General features: G+C 46.5%; 1 protein-coding gene across 4 annotated transcripts in view; it reads left to right on the top strand.

Moving 5' to 3' along the window:
• Positions 1–23,259, top strand: part of LRRC9 (leucine rich repeat containing 9) — a 234,531-nt gene that overhangs the window by 162,243 nt on the left and 49,029 nt on the right. The gene's annotated exons all lie outside the window — the stretch shown is intronic.

Genomic DNA, 23,259 nt, shown 5'->3' with positions numbered 1-23,259 from the left:
TATGTGCAGGCAGAGGTACAGTAGAGCACCTTGGAAATGGTTAGTCCATGCCTCTGTATGTGCAGGTAGAGGAATAGTAGAGCACCTTGGTAATGGTTGGTACATGCCTCTGTGTGTGCAGGCAGAGGTACAGTAGGGCACCTTGGTAATGGTTAGTCCATGCCTCTGTATGTGCAGGTAGAGGAATAGTAGAGCACCTTGGTAATGGTTGGTACATGCCTCTATGTGTGCAGGTAGAGGTATAGTAGAGCACCTTGGTAATGGTTGGTACATGCCTCTATATGTGCAGGTAGAGGTACAGTAGAGCACCTTGGTAATGGTTGGTACATGCCTCTGTATGTGCAGGTAAAGGTACAGTAGAGCACCTTGGTAATGGTTGGTACATGCCTCTGTATGTGCAGGTAGAAGTATAGTAGAGCACCTTGGTAATGGTTGGTACATGCCTCTGTATTTTCAGGTAGAGGTATAGTAGAGCACCTTGGTAATGGTTGGTACATGCCTCTATATGTGCAGGTAGAGGTACAGTAGAGCTCCTTGGTAATGGTTGGTATATGCCTCTATATGTGCAGGTAGAGGTACAGTAGAGCACTTTGGTAATGGTTGGTACATGCCTCTGTATGTGCAGGTAGAGGTACAGTAGAGCACTTTGGTAATGGTTGGTACATGCCTCTGTATGTGCAGGCAGAGGTACAGTAGAGCACCTTGGAAATGGTTGGTCCATGCCTCTGTATGTGCAGGTAGAGGTATAGTAGAGCACCTTGGTAATAGTTGGTACATGCCTCTATATGTGCAGGCAGAGGTACAGTAGAGCACCTTGGAAATGGTTGGTCCATGCCTCTGTATGTGCAGGTAGAGGTATAGTAGAGCACCTTGGTAATGGTTGGTACATGCCTCTGTATGTGCAGGTAGAGGTACAGTAGAGCACCCTGGTAACGGTTGGTACATGCCTCTGTATGTGCAGGTAGAGGTACAGTAGAGCATCTTGGTAATAGTTGGCACATGCCTCTGTATGTGCAGGTAGAGGTATAGGAGAGCATCTTGGTAATAGTTGGCACATGCCTCTGTATGTGCAGGTAGAGGTACAGTAGAGCATCTTGGTAATAGTTGGCACATGCCTCTGTATGTGCAGGTAGAGGTATAGGAGAGCATCTTGGTAATAGTTGGCACATGCCTCTGTATGTGCAGGTAGAGGTATAGTAGAGCACCTTGGTAATGGTTGGTACTTGCCTCTGTATGTGCAGGTAGAGGTACAGTAGAGCATCTTGGTAATAGTTGGCACATGCCTCTGTATGTGCAGGTAGAGGTACAGTAGAGCATCTTGGTAATAGTTGCCACATGCCTCTGTATGTGCAGGTAGAGGTATAGTAGAGCACCTTGGTAATGGTTGGTACATGCCTCTGTATGTGCAGGTAGAGGTACAGGAGAGCACCTTGGTAATGGTTGGTACATGTCTCTGTATGTGCAGGTAGAGGTATAGTAGAGCACTTGGGAATGGTTGGTACATGCCTCTGTATGTGCAGGTAGAGGTACAGTAGAGCATCTTGGTAATAGTTGACACATGCCTCTGTATGTGCAGGTAGAGGTATAGTAGAGCACCTTGGTAATGGTTGGTACATTCCTCTGTATGTGCAGGTAGAGGTATAGTAGAGCACCTTGGTAATGGTTGGTACATGCCTCTATATGTGCAGGTAGAGGTATAGTAGAGCACCTTGGTAATGGTTGGTACATGCCTCTGTGTGTGCAGGTTGAGGTATAGTAGAGCACCTTGGTTAAGGTTGGCACATGCCTCTGTATTTGCAGGTAGAGGTATAGTAGAGCACCTTGGTAATGGTTGGTACATGCCTCTGTGTGTGCAGGTTGAGGTATAGTAGAGCACCTTGGTAATGGTTGGTACATGCCTCTGTATGTGCAGGTAGAGGAATAGTAGAGCACCTTGGTAATGGTTGGTACATGCCTCTGTGTGTGCAAGTAGGGGTACAGTAGGGCACCTTGGTAATGGTTAGTCCATGCCTCTGTATGTGCCGGTAGAGGAATAGTAGAGCACCTTGGTAATGGTTGGTACATGCCTATGTGTGTGCAGGTAGAGGTATAGTAGAGCACCTTGGTAATGGTTGGTACATGCCTCTATATGTGCAGGTAGAGGTACAGTAGAGCACCTTGGTAATGGTTGGTACATGCCTCTGTATGTGCAGGTAGAGGTATAGTAGAGCACCTTGGTAATGGTTGGTACATGCCTCTGTATTTTCAGGTAGAGGTATAGTAGAGCACCTTGGTAATGGTTGGTACATGCCTCTATATGTGCAGGTAGAGGTACAGTAGAGCTCCTTGGTAATGGTTGGTATATGCCTCTATATGTGTAGGTAGAGGTACAGTAGAGCACTTTGGTAATGGTTGGTACATGCCTCTGTATGTGCAGGTAGAGGTACAGTAGAGCACTTTGGTAATGGTTGGTACATGCCTCTGTATTTGCAGGCAGAGGTACAGTAGAGCACCTTGGAAATGGTTGGTCCATGCCTCTGTATGTGCAGGTAGAGGTATAGTAGAGCACCTTGGTAATAGTTGGTACATGCCTCTATATGTGCAGGTAGAGGTACAGTAGAGCACTTTGGTAATGGTTGGTACATGCCTCTGTATGTGCAGGTAGAGGTACAGTAGAGCACCTTGGTAATGGTTGTTACATGCCTCTATATGTGCAGGTAGCGGTACAGTAGAGCACCTTGGTAATGGTTGGTACATGCCTCTGTATGTGCAGGTAGAGGTACAGTAGAGCACCCTGGTAACGGTTGGTACATGCCTCTGTATGTGCAGGTAGAGGTACAGTAGAGCATCTTGGTAATAGTTGGCACATGCCTCTGTATGTGCAGGTAGAGGTATAGGAGAGCATCTTGGTAATAGTTGGCACATGCCTCTGTATGTGCAGGTAGAGGTATAGTAGAGCACCTTGGTAATGGTTGGTACTTGCCTCTGTATGTGCAGGTAGAGGTACAGTAGAGCATCTTGGTAATAGTTGGCACATGCCTCTGTATGTGCAGGTAGAGGTACAGTAGAGCATCTTGGTAATAGTTGGCACATGCCTCTGTATGTGCAGGTAGAGGTATAGTAGAGCACCTTGGTAATGGTTGGTACATGCCTCTGTATGTGCAGGTAGAGGTACAGGAGAGCACCTTGGTAATGGTTGGTACATGTCTCTGTATGTGCAGGTAGAGGTACAGTAGAGCATCTTGGTAATAGTTGGTACATGCCTCTATATGTGCAGGTAGAGGTACAGTAGAGCACCTTGGTAATGGTTGTTACATGCCTCTATATGTGCAGGTAGAGGTACAGTAGAGCACCTTGGTAATGGTTGGTACATGCCTCTGTATGTGCAGGTAGAGGTACAGTAGAGCACCCTGGTAACGGTTGGTACATGCCTCTGTATGTGCAGGTAGAGGTATAGTAGAGCACTTGGGAATGGTTGGTACATGCCTCTGTATGTGCAGGTAGAGGTACAGTAGAGCATCTTGGTAATAGTTGACACATGCCTCTGTATGTGCAGGTAGAGGTATAGTAGAGCACCTTGGTAATGGTTGGTACATGCCTCTGTATGTGCAGGTAGAGGTATAGTAGAGCACCTTGTTAATGGTTGGTACATGCCTCTATATGTGCAGGTAGAGGTATAGTAGAGCACCTTGGTAATGGTTGGTACATGCCTCTGTGTGTGCAGGTTGAGGTATAGTAGAGCACCTTGGTAATGGTTGGTACATGCCTCTGTGTGTGCAGGTTGAGGTATAGTAGAGCACCTTGGTAATGGTTGGTACATGCCTCTGTGTGTGCAGGTAGAGGTATAGTAGAGCACCTTGGTAATAGTTGGTACATGCCTCTATATGTGCAGGTAGAGGTACAGTAGAGCACCTTGGTAATGGTTGGTACATGCCTCTGTATGTGCAGGTAGAGGTACAGTAGAGCACCCTGGTAACGGTTGGTACATGCCTCTGTATTTGCAGGTAGAGGTACAGTAGAGCATCTTGGTAATGGTTGGTACATGCCTCTGTATGTGCAGGTAGAGGTATAGTAGAGCACCTTGGTAATGGTTGGTACATGCCTCTGTATGTGCAGGTAGAGGAATAGTAGAGCACCTTGGTAATGGTTGGTACATGCCTCTGTGTGTGCAGGTAGAGGTACAGTAGGGCACCTTGGTAATGGTTAGTCCATGCCTCTGTATGTGCAGGTAGAGGAATAGTAGAGCACCTTGGTAATGGTTGGTACATGCCTCTATATGTGCAGGTAGAGGTACAGTAGAGCACCTTGGTAATGGTTGGTACATGCCTCTGTATGTGCAGGTAGAGGTATAGTAGAGCACCTTGGTAATGGTTGGTACATGCCTCTGTATGTGCAGGTAGAGGTATAGTAGAGCACTTTGGTAATGGTTGGTACATGCCTCTATATGTGCAGGTAGAGGTACAGTAGAGCACCTTGGTAATGGTTGGTACATGCCTCTGTATGTGCAGGTAGAGGTACAGTAGAGCACCTTGGTAATGGTTGGTACATGCCTCTGTATGTGCAGGTAGAGGTACAGTAGAGCACCTTGGTAATGGTTGGTCCATGCCTCTGTATGTGCAGGTAGAGGTATAGTAGAGCACCTTGGTAATAGTTGGTACATGCCTCTATATGTGCAGGTAGAGGTACAGTAGAGCACTTTGGTAATGGTTGGTACATGCCTCTGTATGTGCAGGTAGAGGTACAGTAGAGCACCTTGGTAATGGTTGTTACATGCCTCTATATGTGCAGGTAGAGGTACAGTAGAGCACCTTGGTAATGGTTGGTACATGCCTCTGTATGTGCAGGTAGAGGTACAGTAGAGCACCCTGGTAACGGTTGGTACATGCCTCTGTATGTGCAGGTAGAGGTACAGTAGAGCATCTTGGTAATAGTTGGCACATGCCTCTGTATGTGCAGGTAGAGGTATAGGAGAGCATCTTGGTAATAGTTGGCACATGCCTCTGTATGTGCAGGTAGAGGTATAGTAGAGCACCTTGGTAATGGTTGGTACTTGCCTCTGTATGTGCAGGTTGAGGTACAGTAGAGCATCTTGGTAATAGTTGGCACATGCCTCTGTATGTGCAGGTAGAGGTACAGTAGAGCATCTTGGTAATAGTTGGCACATGCCTCTGTATGTGCAGGTAGAGGTATAGTAGAGCACCTTGGTAATGGTTGGTACATGCCTCTGTATGTGCAGGTAGAGGTACAGGAGAGCACCTTGGTAATGGTTGGTACATGTCTCTGTATGTGCAGGTAGAGGTACAGTAGAGCATCTTGGTAATAGTTGGTACATGCCTCTATATGTGCAGGTAGAGGTACAGTAGAGCACCTTGGTAATGGTTGTTACATGCCTCTATATGTGCAGGTAGAGGTACAGTAGAGCACCTTGGTAATGGTTGGTACATGCCTCTGTATGTGCAGGTAGAGGTACAGTAGAGCACCCTGGTAACGGTTGGTACATGCCTCTGTATGTGCAGGTAGAGGTATAGTAGAGCACTTGGGAATGGTTGGTACATGCCTCTGTATGTGCAGGTAGAGGTACAGTAGAGCATCTTGGTAATAGTTGACACATGCCTCTGTATGTGCAGGTAGAGGTATAGTAGAGCACCTTGGTAATGGTTGGTACATGCCTCTGTATGTGCAGGTAGAGGTATAGTAGAGCACCTTGGTAATGGTTGGTACATGCCTCTATATGTGCAGGTAGAGGTATAGTAGAGCACCTTGGTAATGGTTGGTACATGCCTCTGTGTGTGCAGGTTGAGGTATAGTAGAGCACCTTGGTAATGGTTGGCACATACCTCTGTATTTGCAGGTAGAGGTATAGTAGAGCACCTTGGTAATGGTTGGTACATGCCTCTGTGTGTGCAGGTAGAGGTATAGTAGAGCACCTTGGTAATAGTTGGTACATGCCTCTATATGTGCAGGTAGAGGTACAGTAGAGCACCTTGGTAATGGTTGGTACATGCCTCTGTTTGTGCAGGTAGAGGTACAGTAGAGCACCCTGGTAACGGTTGGCACATGCCTCTGTATTTGCAGGTAGAGGTATAGTAGAGCACCTTGGTAATGGTTGGTACATGCCTCTGTGTGTGCAGGTTGAGGTATAGTAGAGCACCTTGGTAATGGTTGGTACATGCCTCTGTATGTGCAGGTAGAGGAATAGTAGAGCACCTTGGTAATGGTTGGTACATGCCTCTGTGTGTGCAAGTAGTGGTACAGTAGGGCACCTTGGTAATGGTTAGTCCATGCCTCTGTATGTGCCGGTAGAGGAATAGTAGAGCACCTTGGTAATGGTTGGTACATGCCTCTATATGTGCAGGTAGAGGTACAGTAGAGCACCTTGGTAATGGTTGGTACATGCCTCTGTATGTGCAGGTAGAGGTATAGTAGAGCACCTTGGTAATGGTTGGTACATGCCTCTGTATTTTCAGGTAGAGGTATAGTAGAGCACCTTGGTAATGGTTGGTACATGCCTCTATATGTGCAGGTAGAGGTACAGTAGAGCTCCTTGGTAATGGTTGGTATATGCCTCTATATGTGTAGGTAGAGGTACAGTAGAGCACTTTGGTAATGGTTGGTACATGCCTCTGTATGTGCAGGTAGAGGTACAGTAGAGCACTTTGGTAATGGTTGGTACATGCCTCTGTATGTGCAGGCAGAGGTACAGTAGAGCACCTTGGAAATGGTTGGTCCATGCCTCTGTATGTGCAGGTAGAGGTATAGTAGAGCACCTTGGTAATAGTTGGTACATGCCTCTATATGTGCAGGTAGAGGTACAGTAGAGCACTTTGGTAATGGTTGGTACATGCCTCTGTATGTGCAGGTAGAGGTACAGTAGAGCACCTTGGTAATGGTTGTTACATGCCTCTATATGTGCAGGTAGCGGTACAGTAGAGCACCTTGGTAATGGTTGGTACATGCCTCTGTATGTGCAGGTAGAGGTACAGTAGAGCACCCTGGTAACGGTTGGTACATGCCTCTGTATGTGCAGGTAGAGGTACAGTAGAGCATCTTGGTAATAGTTGGCACATGCCTCTGTATGTGCAGGTAGAGGTATAGGAGAGCATCTTGGTAATAGTTGGCACATGCCTCTGTATGTGCAGGTAGAGGTATAGTAGAGCACCTTGGTAATGGTTGGTACTTGCCTCTGTATGTGCAGGTAGAGGTACAGTAGAGCATCTTGGTAATAGTTGGCACATGCCTCTGTATGTGCAGGTAGAGGTACAGTAGAGCATCTTGGTAATAGTTGGCACATGCCTCTGTATGTGCAGGTAGAGGTATAGTAGAGCACCTTGGTAATGGTTGGTACATGCCTCTGTATGTGCAGGTAGAGGTACAGGAGAGCACCTTGGTAATGGTTGGTACATGTCTCTGTATGTGCAGGTAGAGGTACAGTAGAGCATCTTGGTAATAGTTGGTACATGCCTCTATATGTGCAGGTAGAGGTACAGTAGAGCACCTTGGTAATGGTTGTTACATGCCTCTATATGTGCAGGTAGAGGTACAGTAGAGCACCTTGGTAATGGTTGGTACATGCCTCTGTATGTGCAGGTAGAGGTACAGTAGAGCACCCTAGTAACGGTTGGTACATGCCTCTGTATGTGCAGGTAGAGGTATAGTAGAGCACTTGGGAATGGTTGGTACATGCCTCTGTATGTGCAGGTAGAGGTACAGTAGAGCATCTTGGTAATAGTTGACACATGCCTCTGTATGTGCAGGTAGAGGTATAGTAGAGCACCTTGGTAATGGTTGGTACATGCCTCTGTATGTGCAGGTAGAGGTATAGTAGAGCACCTTGTTAATGGTTGGTACATGCCTCTATATGTGCAGGTAGAGGTATAGTAGAGCACCTTGGTAATGGTTGGTACTTGCCTCTGTGTGTGCAGGTTGAGGTATAGTAGAGCACCTTGGTAATGGTTGGTACATGCCTCTGTGTGTGCAGGTTGAGGTATAGTAGAGCACCTTGGTAATGGTTGGTACATGCCTCTGTGTGTGCAGGTAGAGGTATAGTAGAGCACCTTGGTAATAGTTGGTACATGCCTCTATATGTGCAGGTAGAGGTACAGTAGAGCACCTTGGTAATGGTTGGTACATGCCTCTGTATGTGCAGGTAGAGGTACAGTAGAGCACCCTGGTAACGGTTGGTACATGCCTCTGTATGTGCAGGTAGAGGTACAGTACAGCATCTTGGTAATAGTTGGCACATGCCTCTGTATGTGCAGGTAGAGGTATAGTAGAGCACCTTGGTAATGGTTGGTACATGCCTCTGTATGTGCAGGTAGAGGTACAGTAGAGCATCTTGGTAATAGTTTTCACATGCCTCTGTATGTGCAGGTAGAGGTATAGTAGAGCACCTTGGTAATGGTTGGTACATGCCTTTGTATGTGCAGGTAGAGGTACAGTAGAGCATCTTGGTAATAGTTGGCACATGCCTCTGTATGTGCAGGTAGAGGTACAGTAGAGCATCTTGGTAATAGTTGGCACATGCCTCTGTATGTGCAGGTAGAGGTATAGTAGAGCACCTTGGTAATGGTTGGTACATGCCTCTGTATGTGCAGGTAGAGGTATAGTAGAGCACTTTGGTAATGGTTGGTACATGCCTCTGTATGTGCAGGTAGAGGTATAGTACAGCACCTTGGTAATGGTTGGTACATGCCTCCATATGTGCAGGTAGAGGTACAGTAGAGCACCTTGGTAATGGTTGGTACATGCCTCCATATGTGCAGGTAGAGGTACAGTAGAGCACCTTGGTAATGGTTGGTACATGTCTCTGTATGTGCAGGTAGAGGTATAGTAGAGCACCTTGGTAATAGTTGGTACATTCCTCTATATGTGCAGGTAGAGGTACAGTAGAGCACCTTGGTAATGGTTGCTACATGCCTCTGTATGTGCAGGTAGAGGTACAGTAGAGCACCTTGGTAATGGTTGGTACATGCCTCTATATGTGCAGGTAGAGGTACAGTAGAGCACCTTGGTAATGGTTGGTACATGTCTCTGTATGTGCAGGTAGAGGTACAGTAGAGCACTTTGGTAATAGTTGGTACATGCCTCTGTATGTGCAGGTAGAGATATAGTAGAGCACTTTGGTAATGGTTGGTACATGCCTCTGTATGTGCAGGTAGAGGTATAGGAGAGCATCTTGGTAATAGTTGGCACATGCCTCTGTATGTGCAGGTAGAGGTATAGTAGAGCACCTTGGTAATGGTTGGTACTTGCCTCTGTATGTGCAGGTAGAGGTACAGTAGAGCATCTTGGTAATAGTTGGCACATGCCTCTGTATGTGCAGGTAGAGGTACAGTAGAGCATCTTGGTAATAGTTGGCACATGCCTCTGTATGTGCAGGTAGAGGTATAGTAGAGCACCTTGGTAATGGTTGGTACATGCCTCTGTATGTGCAGGTAGAGGTACAGGAGAGCACCTTGGTAATGGTTGGTACATGTCTCTGTATGTGCAGGTAGAGGTATAGTAGAGCACTTGGGAATGGTTGGTACAAGCCTCTGTATGTGCAGGTAGAGGTACAGTAGAGCATCTTGGTAATAGTTGACACATGCCTCTGTATGTGCAGGTAGAGGTATAGTAGAGCACCTTGGTAATGGTTGGTACATGCCTCTGTATGTGCAGGTAGAGGTATAGTAGAGCACCTTGTTAATGGTTGGTACATGCCTCTATATGTGCAAGTAGAGGTATAGTAGAGCACCTTGGTAATGGTTGGTACATGCCTCTGTGTGTGCAGGTTGAGGTATAGTAGAGCACCTTGGTAATGGTTGGCACATGCCTCTGTATTTGCAGGTAGAGGTATAGTAGAGCACCTTGGTAATGGTTGGTACATGCCTCTGTGTGTGCAGGTTGAGGTATAGTAGAGCACCTTGGTAATGGTTGGTACATGCCTCTGTATGTGCAGGTAGAGGAATAGTAGAGCACCTTGGTAATGGTTGGTACATGCCTCTGTGTGTGCAAGTAGTGGTACAGTAGGGCACCTTGGTAATGGTTAGTCCATGCCTCTGTATGTGCCGGTAGAGGAATAGTAGAGCACCTTGGTAATGGTTGGTACATGCCTATGTGTGTGCAGGTAGAGGTATAGTAGAGCACCTTGGTAATGGTTGGTACATGCCTCTATATGTGCAGGTAGAGGTACAGTAGAGCACCTTGGTAATGGTTGGTACATGCCTCTGTATGTGCAGGTAGAGGTATAGTAGAGCACCTTGGTAATGGTTGGTACATGCCTCTGTATTTTCAGGTAGAGGTATAGTAGAGCACCTTGGTAATGGTTGGTACATGCCTCTATATGTGTAGGTAGAGGTACAGTAGAGCACTTTGGTAATGGTTGGTACATGCCTCTGTATGTGCAGGTAGAGGTACAGTAGAGCACTTTGGTAATGGTTGGTACATGCCTCTGTATGTGCAGGCAGAGGTACAGTAGAGCACCTTGGAAATGGTTGGTCCATGCCTCTGTATGTGCAGGTAGAGGTATAGTAGAGCACCTTGGTAATAGTTGGTACATGCCTCTATATGTGCAGGTAGAGGTACAGTAGAGCACTTTGGTAATGGTTGGTACATGCCTCTGTATGTGCAGGTAGAGGTACAGTAGAGCACCTTGGTAATGGTTGTTACATGCCTCTATATGTGCAGGTAGCGGTACAGTAGAGCACCTTGGTAATGGTTGGTACATGCCTCTGTATGTGCAGGTAGAGGTACAGTAGAGCACCCTGGTAACGGTTGGTACATGCCTCTGTATGTGCAGGTAGAGGTACAGTAGAGCATCTTGGTAATAGTTGGCACATGCCTCTGTATGTGCAGGTAGAGGTATAGGAGAGCATCTTGGTAATAGTTGGCACATGCCTCTGTATGTGCAGGTAGAGGTATAGTAGAGCACCTTGGTAATGGTTGGTACTTGCCTCTGTATGTGCAGGTAGAGGTACAGTAGAGCATCTTGGTAATAGTTGGCACATGCCTCTGTATGTGCAGGTAGAGGTACAGTAGAGCATCTTGGTAATAGTTGGCACATGCCTCTGTATGTGCAGGTAGAGGTATAGGAGAGCATCTTGGTAATAGTTGGCACATGCCTCTGTATGTGCAGGTAGAGGTATAGTAGAGCACCTTGGTAATGGTTGGTACATGCCTCTGTATGTGCAGGTAGAGGTACAGTAGAGCATCTTGGTAATAGATGGCACATGCCTCTGTATGTGCAGGTAGAGGTACAGTAGAGCATCTTGGTAATAGTTGGCACATGCCTCTGTATGTGCAGGTAGAGGTATAGTAGAGCACCTTGGTAATGGTTGGTACATGCCTCTGTATGTGCAGGTAGAGGTACAGGAGAGCACCTTGGTAATGGTTGGTACATGTCTCTGTATGTGCAGGTAGAGGTACAGTAGAGCATCTTGGTAATAGTTGGTACATGCCTCTATATGTGCAGGTAGAGGTACAGTAGAGCACCTTGGTAATGGTTGTTACATGCCTCTATATGTGCAGGTAGAGGTACAGTAGAGCATCTTGGTAATAGATGGCACATGCCTCTGTATGTGCAGGTAGAGGTACAGTAGAGCATCTTGGTAATAGTTGGCACATGCCTCTGTATGTGCAGGTAGAGGTATAGTAGAGCACCTTGGTAATGGTTGGTACATGCCTCTGTATGTGCAGGTAGAGGTACAGGAGAGCACCTTGGTAATGGTTGGTACATGTCTCTGTATGTGCAGGTAGAGGTACAGTAGAGCATCTTGGTAATAGTTGGTACATGCCTCTATATGTGCAGGTAGAGGTACAGTAGAGCACCTTGGTAATGGTTGTTACATGCCTCTATATGTGCAGGTAGAGGTACAGTAGAGCACCTTTTTAATGGTTGGTACATGCCTCTGTATGTGCAGGTAGAGGTACAGTAGAGCACCCTGGTAACGGTTGGTACATGCCTCTGTATGTGCAGGTAGAGGTATAGTAGAGCACTTGGGAATGGTTGGTACATGCCTCTGTATGTGCAGGTAGAGGTACAGTAGAGCATCTTGGTAATAGTTGACACATGCCTCTGTATGTGCAGGTAGAGGTATAGTAGAGCACCTTGGTAATGGTTGGTACATGCCTCTGTATGTGCAGGTAGAGGTATAGTAGAGCACCTTGTTAATGGTTGGTACATGCCTCTATATGTGCAGGTAGAGGTATAGTAGAGCACCTTGGTAATGGTTGGTACATGCCTCTGTATGTGCAGTAAGAGGTACTGTAGAGCACCTTGGTAATAGTTTATACATGCCTCCATTTGAACAGGCAGAGATACAGTAGAGCATCTAAGAAATGGTTGGTACATGTCGCCGTATGTGCAGGCAGAGGTACAGTAGAGCACCTTGGAAATGGTTAGTCCATGCCTCTGTATGTGCAGGTAGAGGAATAGTAGAGCACCTTGGTAATGGTTGGTACATGCCTCTGTGTGTGCAGGTAGAGGTACAGTAGGGCACCTTGGTAATGGTTAGTCCATGCCTCTGTATGTGCAGGTAGAGGAATAGTAGAGCACCTTGGTAATGGTTGGTACATGCCTCTGTGTGTGCAGGTAGAGGTATAGTAGAGCACCTTGGTAATGGTTGGTACATGCCTCTATATGTGCAGGTAGAGGTACAGTAGAGCACCTTGGTAATGGTTGGTACATGCCTCTGTATGTGCAGGTAAAGGTACAGTAGAGCACCTTGGTAATGGTTGGTACATGCCTCTGTATGTGCAGGTAGAAGTATAGTAGAGCACCTTGGTAATGGTTGGAACATGCCTCTGTATTTTCAGGTAGAGGTATAGTACAGCACCTTGGTAATGGTTGGTACATGCCTCTATATGTGCAGGTAGAGGTACAGTAGAGCTCCTTGGTAATGGTTGGTATATGCCTCTATATGTGCAGGTAGAGGTACAGTAGAGCACTTTGGTAATGGTTGGTACATGCCTCTGTATGTGCAGGTAGAGGTACAGTAGAGCACTTTGGTAATGGTTGGTACATGCCTCTGTATGTGCAGGCAGAGGTACAGTAGAGCACCTTGGAAATGGTTGGTCCATGCCTCTGTATGTGCAGGTAGAGGTATAGTAGAGCACCTTGGTAATAGTTGGTACATGCCTCTATATGTGCAGGTAGAGGTACAGTAGAGCACTTTGGTAATGGTTGGTACATGCCTCTGTATGTGCAGGTAGAGGTACAGTAGAGCACCTTGGTAATGGTTGTTACATGCCTCTATATGTGCAGGTAGAGGTACAGTAGAGCACCTTGGTAATGGTTGGTACATGCCTCTGTATGTGCAGGTAGAGGTACAGTAGAGCACCCTGGTAACGGTTGGTACATGCCTCTGTATGTGCAGGTAGAGGTACAGTAGAGCATCTTGGTAATAGTTGGCACATGCCTCTGTATGTGCAGGTAGAGGTATAGGAGAGCATCTTGGTAATAGTTGGCACATGCCTCTGTATGTGCAGGTAGAGGTATAGTAGAGCACCTTGGTAATGGTTGGTACTTGCCTCTGTATGTGCAGGTAGAGGTACAGTAGAGCATCTTGGTAATAGATGGCACATGCCTCTGTATGTGCAGGTAGAGGTATAGTAGAGCATCTTGGTAATAGTTGGCACATGCCTCTGTATGTGCAGGTAGAGGTATAGTAGAGCATCTTGGTAATAGTTGGCACATGCCTCTGTATGTGCAGGTAGAGATATAGTAGAGCACCTTGGTAATGGTTGGTACATGCCTCTGTATGTGCAGGTAGAGGTACAGGAGAGCACCTTGGTAATGGTTGGTACATGTCTCTGTATGTGCAGGTAGAGGTACAGTAGAGCATCTTGGTAATAGTTGGTACATGCCTCTATATGTGCAGGTAGAGGTACAGTAGAGCACCTTGGTAATGGTTGTTACATGCCTCTATATGTGCAGGTAGAGGTACAGTAGAGCACCTTTTTAATGGTTGGTACATGCCTCTGTATGTGCAGGTAGAGGTACAGTAGAGCACCCTGGTAACGGTTGGTACATGCCTCTGTATGTGCAGGTAGAGGTATAGTAGAGCACTTGGGAATGGTTGGTACATGCCTCTGTATGTGCAGGTAGAGGTACAGTAGAGCATCTTGGTAATAGTTGACACATGCCTCTGTATGTGCAGGTAGAGGTATAGTAGAGCACCTTGGTAATGGTTGGTACATGCCTCTGTATGTGCAGGTAGAGGTATAGTAGAGCACCTTGTTAATGGTTGGTACATGCCTCTATATGTGCAGGTAGAGGTATAGTAGAGCACCTTGGTAATGGTTGGTACATGCCTCTGTATGTGCAGTAAGAGGTACTGTAGAGCACCTTGGTAATAGTTTATACATGCCTCCATTTGAACAGGCAGAGATACAGTAGAGCATCTAAGAAATGGTTGGTACATGTCGCCGTATGTGCAGGCAGAGGTACAGTAGAGCACCTTGGAAATGGTTAGTCCATGCCTCTGTATGTGCAGGTAGAGGAATAGTAGAGCACCTTGGTAATGGTTGGTACATGCCTCTGTGTGTGCAGGTAGAGGTACAGTAGGGCACCTTGGTAATGGTTAGTCCATGCCTCTGTATGTGCAGGTAGAGGAATAGTAGAGCACCTTGGTAATGGTTGGTACATGCCTCTGTGTGTGCAGGTAGAGGTATAGTAGAGCACCTTGGTAATGGTTGGTACATGCCTCTATATGTGCAGGTAGAGGTACAGTAGAGCACCTTGGTAATGGTTGGTACATGCCTCTGTATGTGCAGGTAAAGGTACAGTAGAGCACCTTGGTAATGGTTGGTACATGCCTCTGTATGTGCAGGTAGAAGTATAGTAGAGCACCTTGGTAATGGTTGGAACATGCCTCTGTATTTTCAGGTAGAGGTATAGTACAGCACCTTGGTAATGGTTGGTACATGCCTCTATATGTGCAGGTAGAGGTACAGTAGAGCTCCTTGGTAATGGTTGGTATATGCCTCTATATGTGCAGGTAGAGGTACAGTAGAGCACTTTGGTAATGGTTGGTACATGCCTCTGTATTTGCAGGTAGAGGTACAGTAGAGCACTTTGGTAATGGTTGGTACATGCCTCTGTATGTGCAGGCAGAGGTCCAGTAGAGCACCTTGGAAATGGTTGGTCCATGCCTCTGTATGTGCAGGTAGAGGTATAGTAGAGCACCTTGGTAATAGTTGGTACATGCCTCTATATGTGCAGGTAGAGGTACAGTAGAGCACTTTGGTAATGGTTGGTACATGCCTCTGTATGTGCAGGTAGAGGTACAGTAGAGCACCTTGGTAATGGTTGTTACATGCCTCTATATGTGCAGGTAGAGGTACAGTAGAGCACCTTGGTAATGGTTGGTACATGCCTCTGTATGTGCAGGTAGAGGTACAGTAGAGCACCCTGGTAACGGTTGGTACATGCCTCTGTATGTGCAGGTAGAGGTACAGTAGAGCATCTTGGTAATAGTTGGCACATGCCTCTGTATGTGCAGGTAGAGGTATAGGAGAGCATCTTGGTAATAGTTGGCACATGCCTCTGTATGTGCAGGTAGAGGTATAGTAGAGCACCTTGGTAATGGTTGGTACATGCCTCTGTATGTGCAGGTAGAGGTACAGTAGAGCACCCTGGTAACGGTTGGTACATGCCTCTGTATGTGCAGGTAGAGGTACAGTAGAGCATCTTGGTAATAGTTGGCACATGCCTCTGTATGTGCAGGTAGAGGTATAGGAGAGCATCTTGGTAATAGTTGGCACATGCCTCTGTATGTGCAGGTAGAGGTACAGTAGAGCACCTTGGTAATGGTTGGTACATGCCTCTGTATGTGCAGGTAGAGGTACAGTAGAGCACCCTGGTAACGGTTGGTACATGCCTCTGTATGTGCAGGTAGAGGTACAGTAGAGCATCTTGGTAATAGTTGGCACATGCCTCTGTATGTGCAGGTAGAGGTATAGGAGAGCATCTTGGTAATAGTTGGCACATGCCTCTGTATGTGCAGGTAGAGGTACAGTAGAGCATCTTGGTAATAGTTGGCACATGCCTCTGTATGTGCAGGTAGAGGTATAGGAGAGCATCTTGGTAATAGTTGGCACATGCCTCTGTATGTGCAGGTAGAGGTATAGTAGAGCACCTTGGTAATGGTTGGTACTTGCCTCTGTATGTGCAGGTAGAGGTACAGTAGAGCATCTTGGTAATAGTTGGCACATGCCTCTGTATGTGCAGGTAGAGGTACAGTAGAGCATCTTGGTAATAGTTGGCACATGCCTCTGTATGTGCAGGTAGAGGTATAGTAGAGCACCTTGGTAATGGTTGGTACATGCCTCTGTATGTGCAGGTAGAGGTACAGGAGAGCACCTTGGTAATGGTTGGTACATGTCTCTGTATGTGCAGGTAGAGGTATAGTAGAGCACTTGGGAATGGTTGGTACATGCCTCTGTATGTGCAGGTAGAGGTACAGTAGAGCATCTTGGTAATAGTTGGCACATGCCTCTGTATGTGCAGGTAGAGGTATAGGAGAGCATCTTGGTAATAGTTGGCACATGCCTCTGTATGTGCAGATAGAGGTACAGTAGAGCATCTTGGTAATAGTTGGCACATGCCTCTGTATGTGCAGGTAGAGGTATAGGAGAGCATCTTGGTAATAGTTGGCACATGCCTCTGTATGTGCAGGTAGAGGTACAGTAGAGCATCTTGGTAATAGTTGGCACATGCCTCTGTATGTGCAGGTAGAGGTACAGTAGAGCATCTTGGTAATAGTTGGCACATGCCTCTGTATGTGCAGGTAGAGGTATAGGAGAGCATCTTGGTAATAGTTGGCACATGCCTCTGTATGTGCAGGTAGAGGTATAGTAGAGCACCTTGGTAATGGTTGGTACTTGCCTCTGTATGTGCAGGTAGAGGTACAGTAGAGCATCTTGGTAATAGTTGGCACATGCCTCTGTATGTGCAGGTAGAGGTACAGTAGAGCATCTTGGTAATAGTTGGCACATGCCTCTGTATGTGCAGGTAGAGGTATAGTAGAGCACCTTGGTAATGGTTGGTACATGCCTCTGTATGTGCAGGTAGAGGTACAGGAGAGCACCTTGGTAATGGTTGGTACATGTCTCTGTATGTGCAGGTAGAGGTATAGTAGAGCACTTGGGAATGGTTGGTACATGCCTCTGTATGTGCAGGTAGAGGTACAGTAGAGCTTCTTGGTAATAGTTGACACATGCCTCTATATGTGCAGGTAGAGGTACAGTAAAGCACTTTGGTAATGGTTGGTACATGCCTCTGTATGTGCAGGTAGAGGTACAGTAGAGCACCTTGGTAATGGTTGTTACATGCCTCTATATGTGCAGGTAGAGGTACAGTAGAGCACCTTGGTAATGGTTGGTACATGCCTCTGTATGTGCAGGTAGAGGTTCAGTAGAGCACCCTGGTAACGGTTGGTACATGCCTCTGTATGTGCAGGTAGAGGTACAGTAGAGCATCTTGGTAATAGTTGGCACATGCCTCTGTATGTGCAGGTAGAGGTATAGGAGAGCATCTTGGTAATAGTTGGCACATGCCTCTGTATGTGCAGGTAGAGGTATAGTAGAGCACCTTGGTAATGGTTGGTACTTGCCTCTGTATGTGCAGGTAGAGGTACAGTAGAGCATCTTGGTAATAGTTGGCACATGCCTCTGTATGTGCAGGTAGAGGTACAGTAGAGCATCTTGGTAATAGTTGGCACATGCCTCTGTATGTGCAGGTAGAGGTATAGTAGAGCACCTTGGTAATGGTTGGTACATGCCTCTGTATGTGCAGGTAGAGGTACAGGAGAGCACCTTGGTAATGGTTGGTACATGTCTCTGTATGTGCAGGTAGAGGTATAGTAGAGAACTTGGGAATGGTTGGTACATGCCTCTGTATGTGCAGGTAGAGGTACAGTAGAGCATCTTGGTAATAGTTGACACATGCCTCTATATGTGCAGGTAGAGGTATAGTAGAGCACCTTGGTAATGGTTGGTACATGCCTCTGTATGTGCAGGTAGAGGTATAGTAGAGCACCTTGGTAATGGTTGGTACATGCCTCTATATGTGCAGGTAGAGGTATAGTAGAGCACCTTGGTAATGGTTGGTACATGCCTCTGTGTGTGCAGGTTGAGGTATAGTAGAGCACCTTGGTAATGGTTGGCACATGCCTCTGTATTTGCAGGTAGAGGTATAGTAGAGCACCTTGGTAATGGTTGGTACATGCCTCTGTGTGTGCAGGTTGAGGTATAGTAGAGCACCTTGGTAATGGTTGGTACATGCCTCTGTATGTGCAGGTAGAGGAATAGTAGAGCACCTTGGTAATGGTTGGTACATGCCTCTGTGTGTGCAAGTAGTGGTACAGTAGGGCACCTTGGTAATGGTTAGTCCATGCCTCTGTATGTGCCGGTAGAGGAATAGTAGAGCACCTTGGTAATGGTTGGTACATGCCTATGTGTGTGCAGGTAGAGGTATAGTAGAGCACCTTGGTAATGGTTGGTACATGCCTCTATATGTGCAGGTAGAGGTACAGTAGAGCACCTTGGTAATGGTTGGTACATGCCTCTGTATGTGCAGGTAGAGGTATAGTAGAGCACCTTGGTAATGGTTGGTACATGCCTCTGTATTTTCAGGTAGAGGTATAGTAGAGCACCTTGGTAATGGTTGGTACATGCCTCTATATGTGCAGGTAGAGGTACAGTAGAGCTCCTTGGTAATGGTTGGTATATGCCTCTATATGTGTAGGTAGAGGTACAGTAGAGCACTTTGGTAATGGTTGGTACATGCCTCTGTATGTGCAGGTAGAGGTACAGGAGAGCACCTTGGTAATGGTTGGTACATGTCTCTGTATGTGCAGGTAGAGGTACAGTAGAGCACCTTGGTAATGGTTGTTACATGCCTCTATATGTGCAGGTAGAGGTACAGTAGAGCACCTTGGTAATGGTTGGTACATGCCTCTGTATGTGCAGGTAGAGGTACAGTAGAGCACCCTGGTAACGGTTGGTACATGCCTCTGTATGTGCAGGTAGATTTATAGTAGAGCACTTGGGAATGGTTGGTACATGCCTCTGTATGTGCAGGTAGAGGTACAGTAGAGCATCTTGGTAATAGTTGACACATGCCTCTGTATGTGCAGGTAGAGGTATAGTAGAGCACCTTGGTAATGGTTGGTACATGCCTCTGTATGTGCAGGTAGAGGTATAGTAGAGCACCTTGTTAATGGTTGGTACGTGCCTCTATATGTGCAGGTAGAGGTATAGTAGAGCACCTTGGTAATGGTTGGTACATGCCTCTGTGTGTGCAGGTTGAGGTATAGTAGAGCACCTTGGTAATGGTTGGCACATGCCTCTGTATTTGCAGGTAGAGGTATAGTAGAGCACCTTGGTAATGGTTGGTACATGCCTCTGTGTGTGCAGGTTGAGGTATAGTAGAGCACCTTGGTAATGGTTGGTACATGCCTCTGTGTGTGCAGGTAGAGGTATAGTAGAGCACCTTGGTAATAGTTGGTACAAGCCTCTATATGTGCAGGTAGAGGTACAGTAGAGCACCTTGGTAATGGTTGGTACATGCCTCTGTATGTGCAGGTAGAGGTACAGTAGAGCACCCTGGTAACGGTTGGTACATGCCTCTGTATGTGCAGGTAGAGGTACAGTAGAGCATCTTGGTAATAGTTGGCACACGCCTCTGTATGTGCAGGTAGAGGTATAGGAGAGCATCATGGTAATAGTTGGCACATGCCTCTGTATGTGCAGGTAGAGGTATAGTAGAGCACCTTGGTAATGGTTGGTACATGCCTCTGTATGTGCAGGTAGAGGTATAGTACAGCACCTTGGTAATGGTTGGTAAATGCCTCCATATGTGCAGGTAGAGGTACAGTACAGCACCTTGGTAATGGTTGGTACATACCTCCATATGTGCAGGTAGAGGTACAGTATAGCACCTTGGTAATGGTTGGTACATGTCTCTGTATGTGCAGGTAGAGGTACAGTAGAGCATCTTGGTACTAGTTGGCACATGCCTCTGTATGTGCAGGTAGAGGTATAGTAGAGCACCTTGGTAATAGTTGGTACATTCCTCTATATGTACAGGTAGAGATACAGTAGAGCACCTTGGTAATGGTTGGTACATGCCTCTATATGTGCAGGTAGAGGTACAGTAGAGCACCTTGGTAATGGTTGGTACATGTCTCTGTATGTGCAGGTAGAGGTACAGTAGAGCACTTTGGTAATAGTTGGTACATGCCTCTGTATGTGCAGGTAGAGATATAGTAGAGCACTTTGGTAATGGTTGGTACATGCCTCTGTATGTGCAGGTAGAGGTATAGTAGAGCACCTTGGTAATGGTTGGTACATGCCTCTGTATTTGCAGGTAGAGGTACAGTAGAGCACCTTGGCAATGGTTGGTACATGCCTCTACAGTATATGTGCAGGTAAAGGTACAGTAGGGCACCTTGGTAATGGTTGGTACATGCCTCTGTATGTGCAGGTAGAGGTATAGTAGAGCACCTTGGTAATGGTTGGTACATGCCTCTGTATTTTCAGGTAGAGGTATAGTAGAGCACCTTGGTAATGGTTGGTACATGCCTCTATATGTGCAGGTAGAGGTACAGTAGAGCTCCTTGGTAATGGTTGGTATATGCCTCTATATGTGTAGGTAGAGGTACAGTAGAGCACTTTGGTAATGGTTGGTACATGCCTCTGTATGTGCAGGTAGAGGTACAGGAGAGCACCTTGGTAATGGTTGGTACATGTCTCTGTATGTGCAGGTAGAGGTACAGTAGAGCACCTTGGTAATGGTTGTTACATGCCTCTATATGTGCAGGTAGAGGTACAGTACAGCACCTTGGTAATGGTTGGTACATGCCTCTGTATGTGCAGGTAGAGGTACAGTAGAGCACCCTGGTAACGGTTGGTACATGCCTCTGTATGTGCAGGTAGATTTATAGTAGAGCACTTGGGAATGGTTGGTACATGCCTCTGTATGTGCAGGTAGAGGTACAGTAGAGCATCTTGGTAATAGTTGACACATGCCTCTGTATGTGCAGGTAGAGGTATAGTAGAGCACCTTGGTAATGGTTGGTACATGCCTCTGTATGTGCAGGTAGAGGTATAGTAGAGCACCTTGTTAATGGTTGGTACGTGCCTCTATATGTGCAGGTAGAGGTATAGTAGAGCACCTTGGTAATGGTTGGTACATGCCTCTGTGTGTGCAGGTTGAGGTATAGTAGAGCACCTTGGTAATGGTTGGCACATGCCTCTGTATTTGCAGGTAGAGGTATAGTAGAGCACCTTGGTAATGGTTGGTACATGCCTCTGTGTGTGCAGGTTGAGGTATAGTAGAGCACCTTGGTAATGGTTGGTACATGCCTCTGTGTGTGCAGGTAGAGGTATAGTAGAGCACCTTGGTAATAGTTGGTACATGCCTCTATATGTGCAGGTAGAGGTACAGTAGAGCACCTTGGTAATGGTTGGTACATGCCTCTGTATGTGCAGGTAGAGGTACAGTAGAGCACCCTGGTAACGGTTGGTACATGCCTCTGTATGTGCAGGTAGAGGTACAGTAGAGCATCTTGGTAATAGTTGGCACACGCCTCTGTATGTGCAGGTAGAGGTATAGGAGAGCATCTTGGTAATAGTTGGCACATGCCTCTGTATGTGCAGGTAGAGGTATAGTAGAGCACCTTGGTAATGGTTGGTACATGCCTCTGTATGTGCAGGTAGAGGTATAGTACAGCACCTTGGTAATGGTTGGTAAATGCCTCCATATGTGCAGGTAGAGGTACAGTAGAGCACCTTGGTAATGGTTGGTACATACCTCCATATGTGCAGGTAGAGGTACAGTATAGCACCTTGGTAATGGTTGGTACATGTCTCTGTATGTGCAGGTAGAGGTACAGTAGAGCATCTTGGTACTAGTTGGCACATGCCTCTGTATGTGCAGGTAGAGGTATAGTAGAGCACCTTGGTAATAGTTGGTACATTCCTCTATATGTACAGGTAGAGATACAGTAGAGCACCTTGGTAATGGTTGGTACATGCCTCTGTATGTGCAGGTAGAGGTACAGTAGAGCACCTTGGTAATGGTTGGTACATGCCTCTATATGTGCAGGTAGAGGTACAGTAGAGCACCTTGGTAATGGTTGGTACATGTCTCTGTATGTGCAGGTAGAGGTACAGTAGAGCACTTTGGTAATAGTTGGTACATGCCTCTGTATGTGCAGGTAGAGATATAGTAGAGCACTTTGGTAATGGTTGGTACATGCCTCTGTATGTGCAGGTAGAGGTATAGTAGAGCACCTTGGTAATGGTTGGTACATGCCTCTGTATTTGCAGGTAGAGGTACAGTAGAGCACCTTGGCAATGGTTGGTACATGCCTCTACAGTATATGTGCAGGTAAAGGTACAGTAGGGCACCTTGGTAATGGTTGGTACATGCCTCTGTGTGTGCAGGTAGAGGTATAGTAGAGCACCTTGGTAATGGTTGGTACATGCCTCTGTATGTGCAGGTAGAGGTATATTAGAGCACTTGGGAATGGTTGGTACATGCCTCTGTATGTGCAGGTAGAGGTATAGTAGAGCACCTTGGTAATGGTTGGTATATTCCTCTGTATGTGCAGGTAGAGGTATAGTAGAGCACCTTGGTAATGGTTGGTACATGCCTCTGTATGTGCAGGTAGAGGCATAGTAGAGCACCTTAGTAATAGTTGGTACATGCCTCTATATGTGCAGGTAGAGGTACAGTAAAGCACCCTGGTAACGGTTGGTACATGCCTCTGTATGTGCAGGTAGAGGTACAGTAGAGCATCTTGGTAATAGTTGGCACATGCCTCTGTATGTGCAGGTAGAGGTACAGTAGAGCACCTTGGTAATGGTTGGTACATGCCTCTGTATGTGCATGTAGAGGTATAGTAGAGCACCTTGGTAATGGTTGGTACATGCCTCTGTATTTGCAGGTAGACGTATAGTAGAGCACCTTGGTAATGGTTGGTACATGCCTCTGTATTTGCAGGTAGAGGTACAGTAGAGCACCTTGGCAATGGTTGGTACATGCCTCTACAGTATATGTGCAGGTAAAGGTACAGTAGGGCACCTTGGTAATGGTTGGTACATGCCTCTGTGTGTGCAGGTAGAGGTATAGTAGAGCACTTGGGAATGGTTGGTACATGCCTCTGTATGTGCAGGTAGAGGTATAGTAGAGCACTTGGGAATGGTTGGTACATGCCTCTGTATGTGCAGGTAGAGGTATAGTAGAGCAACTTGGTAATGGTTGGTATATGCCTCTGTATGTGCAGGTAGAGGTAT

Source organism: Dendrobates tinctorius, unplaced genomic scaffold (assembly GCF_039654945.1).
Source record: "Dendrobates tinctorius isolate UK_male_01 unplaced genomic scaffold, ASM3965494v1 ptg000006l, whole genome shotgun sequence".
NCBI lineage: Eukaryota > Metazoa > Chordata > Amphibia > Anura > Dendrobatidae > Dendrobates > Dendrobates tinctorius.
Note: the sequence above shows the minus strand (reverse complement) of the source record. Positions and strands in the feature narration are given on the sequence as shown.